This window comes from Neopsephotus bourkii, unplaced genomic scaffold (genome assembly GCF_033783945.1).
Source record: "Neopsephotus bourkii isolate Nb327-2 ecotype Australia unplaced genomic scaffold, CSIRO-AGI_Nbou_v1 NB_1761, whole genome shotgun sequence".
Lineage (NCBI taxonomy): Eukaryota > Metazoa > Chordata > Aves > Psittaciformes > Psittacidae > Neopsephotus > Neopsephotus bourkii.
In genome coordinates, this window is record NW_026902235.1 from 205,216 (window position 1) to 212,296 (window position 7,081).

The following is a 7,081-nucleotide window of genomic DNA, read 5'->3' on the forward strand; positions in this document are numbered from 1 at the left end:
GGAACTTTTGTATTTCCCTCCAAGCCCTCATTGGTAAATACCTCAGCAGGCAGCAGTAGTAAAAATGGGGAAATTCACAGTTCTCCCATTCCAAGAAGAAAGGACGCTGAATCAGATGAGAACCCGAGGCAGCTAACCCAGTACAGTGTTTTGAGATAGACTGTGTGGAACTCAGTTTATCTTGTAAGGAACTGCAGGGTGACTTCTCAACAGAGGATGTAGTTAAATCAAACTTAACAGAAACAAATATCATGAATGAAGCTTGCAAACCAAAATGGAAACCTCATCAATCTGCTCCCCAATACACTGCTGCACCATAAAACACTGGTTATTTGAAAGAATGTCTTCATCTAAGAGTAGTCACACAAACTACAGTGATTAAACTGCATTTGCTATAAATTTCTATGACTGGTATTTGGTTTATTGTCAAGTTCCCTTTCACATACCTTCATCAATTAATAAAGCATACTGCAAACAAAAGGTATTTGTATTACTTCCAGAAGCAAATTCCACACAGAAAAGCTGAGCCCAATCCTCAGAACAGAAATTAATTTTACTAATCTCAATGTCAAATTGTCAAAGTAGGACTTTTCCATGCAAATATCTACCTGTAAATATGCCATGAGGGCACCAAGTGGGATCGGAAGACCCAAGCAGCCTGTGGAACTGCTACCCACTGCCTCCCATCACCTCCTCACCAAGGCGCCCCTGCCCAGTTGTCTCCCAAACACCCATCTAGTGGCAGGTGTCCGTGCCCATGGCAGGGGGTTGGAACCAGATGACCTTTAAGGTCCCTTCCAACCCAAACCAGCTTGGGATTCTAGGATAGGGTGAAAGAAATTGTCAAAATAATCAAAATGGGAAATGATGCCTTTCTAAGCTCAGGCAAGAGAGTGACTTGAAAGGGGCAGGAATTCCTGGAGCTGCACTGCCCCCAGCCTGCCGAACGGGGAGTCTGCCCCAGGCTGACAAATGCCTTTGAGCAGACGTGGGTCCAGGGACCAGCAAACTCACCCCTGCAGGAGCACGGTGAAGGTGTGACCTGCCGAGTGCTGTCAGGGAGTTCGGCTGCCACTGCAGAGCTGCAAGGAAGCAAACGGGGCCGTGAATACACGGAGCTCTTTGCACTTGCCAACACCCCACCGAAGCTCCATGATCCAAACTCCAGCACTGTCTTGGGAAGACAGACTGGAAAGCATCAAATGTTTTCTTGAACAGAGCCTTACACACCTGCCAGCATTTTTACTTCTTGCTGAACATGTCTAATGTAACGTCAAGATCATGTGGCTGAGAGTCACAGAAGACTGGCAAGAACCCCACAGTGATGTTATAAAACATTCAAAGAACCATCATCCTCATCCACGCAGGTTATCCACTGTAACAAACACACCATCAGCAGGAAACCTCCACTTCTGTCCATCCCAAATGACCCAGTGGCAACCACTGCTTCCAAAACAAAGCCCAAACAATAACACTTTTAACCACATGGCCCGGAAAAACCTGCTTTGCACAGACCGAAAGAGCAGCTATTTATCCTGTAAAGCAAAATTGCACTCCCCTTCTCAAAAAGCCATTTCCTTTCAATTTTGTAACACTGGGAGATTGTAATCCCCGAGGAATATTTTCCATACATTTATAGGCAATTGTATAACCTAAGAAAACACACATGGAACAGTATTTCCTAAGCAGTGCTCCCTGTGCTCTCTCAACCCCCTCTCACAGCACTGCTGTGCTCCAGCCAACTCCTCTCCTGACATAACAGCTTATTCCTTGAGGAATAAGGAATAATTCCTTCAGGCAGAGCTGGACATTACAAAGATCAGCAGTGATGGGCAGTGAAACAGACTTTTAGTCCATGCACATGTAACCCACGCAAAGCTCAATGAATTTGTGCGACAATCAAAAATGACCATAAAGTGCTTTTTGAACCATACAGCAGCAAGTTTCAGCACAGAGAGATGTAAAAGAAAAAAAACCCTGTGAAACTAGTAACTGAACCACATGCACAGTTATACTTCGTATACTTTACTTTGTATTTACATGCACAGTTATACTTTGTATACTTTACTTTGTATTTACATGCACAGTTATACTTTGTATACTTTACAATACTTTGTATTTACATGCACAGTTATACTTTGTATACTTTACAATACTTTGTATTTACATGCACAGTTATACTTTGTATACTTTACAATACTTTGTAAAGTATTCTGCTTTTTGAAAGCAAGATGAGGAACAGCAAAGAATAAATTGCACTGTATGGGTACAGACTGCCATAAAGTGAGGAAAAACAGCATTATCTGAATCAGAAAATAACTGCCCAAATTGATGGAAGCCACATGTGCAGACTTAACACGAAGTGTGACCATATCCCTGGCAGAGCTGGAGACAAGGAGGAATCTGAAGGTCAGAAACCCATGGAGAGTGAGAGGCTCTTCTGCTCTAGCCTGGTAACATGTAATGGGAATCACAGTAATGCCAAGCTCAACAACATAGGTCAGAGCTCACCTCCAGTGACACCATGTTGTACCTGAAGTACAGGGAACACACAAATTCATGCCAGTGGTCAGAGAAGGAACAGGACTCATGCTTTATATGAGATCAGGTGAAAGTTGAAGGGTTTTTATCTGCTTCTGGTCTGATCAGATTGCAAAAGACTCAGTCTTTAGCTTCACCTATTTGTGGCTGCAAAGACACTGTAGAAGTCACGAGAAAAGACACTGCAAAAAGGGTTATTCTATGAGAATTAGTAACACATGATTTGGGGTTTTCTTCTATGGAAATGTCTTTGCCTCAACCTTCAAACAGGTCTATCTCAACATAGGGCCAACACTAAATTATGTCTAGAGCATCATCCCAAGCGTGTGGCAAAGCTGAGACAAACTAAGCTGCTCATTACATACACAGGGTTTTCTTGCTTGATTTTTAGCTGCAGACCACAAAACATCATTTGCCCCAAATCATCCAGCAGGTGGCTGGCACAGCTGGGAAAGGACATCCCACTCTTGACCTCAAAGAGCTGGATGAGGCTCTCACCATCCAGGCCCAAGTTACTGCTATTTGGGCCCACTGCAACAGCAAACCTCCACATGGATCCAGAGAAGAAACAAGACTTCTATCCTCTGGGAAAACAGCTTCCCAGACTTCTCTTTTGATCAAAACCTAACTGGAGTTTCTCTCCAGCCCTCCTTCATCTCAAACACACACACACACACACACACACACACTCCCCTCTTTCATCTTTCCCCCAAGAATTTTCAGCCTTTACCACTGATGTCTCCCATAGCTCTCCCTACACTGCATCAGTTACACATTAACTCAAAGATGAACATGTGAAAAAGCATAATGTTCAGCACAGCCTAACTCTTCTTCCTGTCAGTTACACATTAACTCATACACATCCCTACACATTAACTCAAAGATGAACATGTGAAATAGCATAATGTTCAGTACAGCCTAACTCTTCTTCCTGTCACTGCCATTCTACTCCTTTCACACTACAAAGCTCCCCCATGGCCATCCTTTCCCTCAATGCACATGATTACAAAGGAGCTGCTGGAGAAGCTGTTATGGCACTGAGCATCTGCAGAGTGCTACCAAAAAAAAAGAACTTCTATTTAAAAAGACACAAACTCAATAATTCACTTTTGAATCAAAATATTAAAACCTGGTTCAGGAGAACACCACTCCTAATTCCAATGAAACATCTCTGTCCAACTATTTCTTTATCTGGAGAAAAGAAGGCTCCTGAAGGGGAGACCTCCCATGCTTAAAGGGGTTGCAGGAAACCTGGAGAGGGGCTTGGGACAAGGGCCTGTAGGGACAGGCCAAGGGGAATGGCTTGAACCTGCCAGAGGGGAGACTGAGAGGAGCTCTTAGGCAGAAGCTCTTCCCTGTGAGGGTGCTGAGGCACTGGCACAGGGTGCCCAGAGAAGCTGTGATTGCCCCATCCCTGGCAGTGCTCAAGGCCAGGTTGGACACAGCGGCTTGGAGCAAGCTGCTCCAGTGAAAGGTGTCCCTGCCCGTGGCAGGGGCTGGAACTGGATGAGTTTTAAGGTCCCTTCCAATACAAACCAGTCTGGGATTCTGCATGTGCTTCATGCACCACACATTTGGCTAATGTGGCTTTATGCAAGCAGCATATTCAACTCCCCCAGCAGAGAGAGCTGAGAAGTTTGCTGCAACTGCCAAACAGTGAGGACCACCAAAATTTCATGCAGGTGAGTGTCACAATGCCTATTAACAGCATTACTGACTTGAAAACCTGCAGCAGAAGTTTTCTGATGGATCATTCACATCCCAGAACGTGCATTTTCCTGGTTCTATTCCACATGCTGAAATCTGGTTATTCCCACCTGATTATTTGCATTTACAGTGAGGAAAGACAAGGAACCAGAAGACATGGCTAATAGGAACGCTTGAGCCAAAAAGCTGACACACAGCCATGGGCAGGTGCCTGTTTTATATATTAAACCAGGGATGCACACATAAAACCTGACACACACCAGAAGACACAGAACTCCATAAGACAGAGTTTCATGCTCACAGAGGTACGGGGAGATTTATTAATTAATTTCTTAAAAGTCATCATTTCAGAGGGAGTCAATCCCAAAATCCTTTACAGAAATGTGAAGAGATAAAAACAGTGTTGGCAGAAAGTCCCAGCATGGAAACCTTGCCTTTGCTGAGGGTGAAAAACTTGTATGATACCTTAACAAATCCCTTCCTACATCAAATCTGGATCATGCTGCAGACATCTGGGGAAGACACAGTAGATGAGGGAGGAGATTCCCTGAACTAGCATGGCACAACCTGATGTCTGCTCTCTGTGGCCAAACTGGTGATTTCAACAAACACTCCCTTAACCTAACTGTGCTCTGGAAGAACAGCATGTGGAAATCCCCTTGAAGCAGAAGGTCATCCAAAAGCATAAAGATTTCATCTTAACATGTAACTACAGCCCTCGAAGCAACATTAAAAAAGTCCTACTATTTCTGCAGCCCAGAAGTAGAGCCCAGAAGGTGACTCACTGATAATCTCACCATCTCCCCCAACCACATAGGCACCTCATACCAGCAAACTGCCCAATGTCTCAGGTTTAAGTCCATCTTCAAATTCATTATCATTCCAGCTGAAGAGCTCCAAATCACAACAAGCCTTTTCCCTCTCCCATGAACCATTCCTGGAATTAACCCCCCAATGCCAGGAAATTATGTCATATTTAAAAGAATTTGTGTAGCTTTGACTTTAAGTTACAGGATCTTGTTAGGCCTTCACTGGGAAGGCTGAAAACACCCAGCTATCAGATTACTCTCCCATAGGCATCAACTTCCAGAGTGGCTGAGTCACTCCTGAACCCTCTCGCCTTGGATGGGCCTGAATACACTGAGTTCAGTAAGTCCGTTTCATGGCTTGTTTGCCAGGACCAGAACATTTCTGTGGCCTTCTCTGAACTATTCATTATTTCCATCTCTTATTTGGGAACTCCTGGAACTGCAGACTCGGTGCCAGCAGCCCATTGTAACCCCACCATGTGCACACACATCATCACCCCACCACGATTCTCTTTACAAAAAGCAAAAATACCCAATAATGGAATCAGCTCCTCCCACAACAGCAAAGTTCAAATTGCATCACTGTGTAACTGAGCCCTGCGTGTCGCTCTCCACCACCTGTGTCTGAGGTAGGAACCTGTCCTGGTTTCTAAACCGCACACAGTCTTTTTCATTACATTAAGATCCCAGGAAGGTCAGAGCAGGCTACAGCAGTCACACCTTGTCAGTATCAGTAAATCTTAACAGTGTGAAGGTTATAAACCTTCTTTTAAATAACTGAAGTCAGTATTAGTGTTGGAACAAAGAACTGGTACGTGGAAGAGCTGAGCAGAAACAACCAACTCGTTTATGTCTTCCAATTAACAAGGCACAGGGCTTGTTCCTAAGGTCATTCTTCAGTTCTGTGCTGCTGCCCCAAGCCACGACCTCTGTTCCATTAAACGGGCAGGTCACATTAGGGTCAGATTCCTCAGAGAGAGTGCTTCAAATGTGTGATACCAGCGACACCATCAGTTGAATTCATCACATCATGAAATCCGCTTTCAGGAAAGAACACCGAGAAAGGGTGCACAACTCTTCCTTAAAGCCTATGCTGTTTCACCTGTACTCTCCACATTCACTGCACTTATACTACAGAATTATGTGCAAAGCGCTATCTGCTCATGTTAATTTTTGTTCCGGCTACTGACATCACGGTAACAAACACTTTTAACCCTTCCGCATGTGTGGACAACGCTCGAGGTACTTCCAATCCCTCTGGCTTTCTTCTCCATCTTTCAAAACATTTGAAGTCAGTGACAGGATCAAAACCAGTTTAGGACGAGGCACTCTGAAATCACACTTCCGCGGTTGCCCGTAACGCGACCGCCAGAAAACTCTCTGGCTTCCGTTGATGGCTTGTAATTACTCCAATTACCCCCGTAATCAGTGCGGTAGCTCTCCAGGGCTGCCAGGCTCCCGCGACTCCTGACAGGGCTTATGGCTACCTCCCCAGCGCAGCCCCGCTCCCCTCCGCGCCTCCCCTTCCAGCCCCCGCCCGGAGCCGCCCGCCAGGGAGGGGGCGAAAAGCAGTCAGTGTCCCTAGCCCGCGCTTTACCTCAGGGAGCCCCGGCCAAGGCCCACGCAGAGCCCCAAACCCTGCCCCACCGCGACCCCCCCCGAGGCGCCCGGAGCCCCCGCTCCCGCCCCGCGGGGAGCCCCAGAGCCGCTTCGTGGCTTTCTCTCGGCTGCGGAGCGCGCACACCCGGAGCGGCCGCGCGCAGCCGCCGCCTCCTGCCACTCACCTAGCACCGGCCCAGAAGCGGCGAGGTGAACACCAGAGTCCGCCGCTCAGAACCTTCCCTGTCGCTCTCGTTTCCCGCTGCGTGCGGCAAACGGAACCGGACACGGAACCTTTATTGGGTAGCCCCACGCCCCCATCGGGCTTCTTTTCTGGGGGCACTCGTGGACGCGCCGGCAGGGGGCAGTGTCGCCCGTGGCAGCGGGGCGGGCGGGAGGCATTACCGTAAATACCCGAGAGCGGC

The 7,081-nt window shown here is 46.8% G+C and overlaps 1 long non-coding RNA gene across 1 annotated transcript in view; it reads right to left on the reverse strand.

Annotated features, from left to right (window-relative positions):
* Positions 1 to 6,993, reverse strand: part of LOC133225531 (uncharacterized) — a 67,241-nt gene extending 60,248 nt beyond the window's left edge. The window contains exons 1-2 of the long non-coding RNA XR_009729182.1: positions 6,842 to 6,993; positions 1,015 to 1,082 (exon numbers count right to left, since the gene is read on the reverse strand). This is a non-coding gene — a long non-coding RNA (uncharacterized LOC133225531). The remainder of the gene's footprint in view (positions 1 to 1,014; positions 1,083 to 6,841) is intronic.
* Between the last annotated feature and the right edge of the window lie 88 nt (positions 6,994 to 7,081).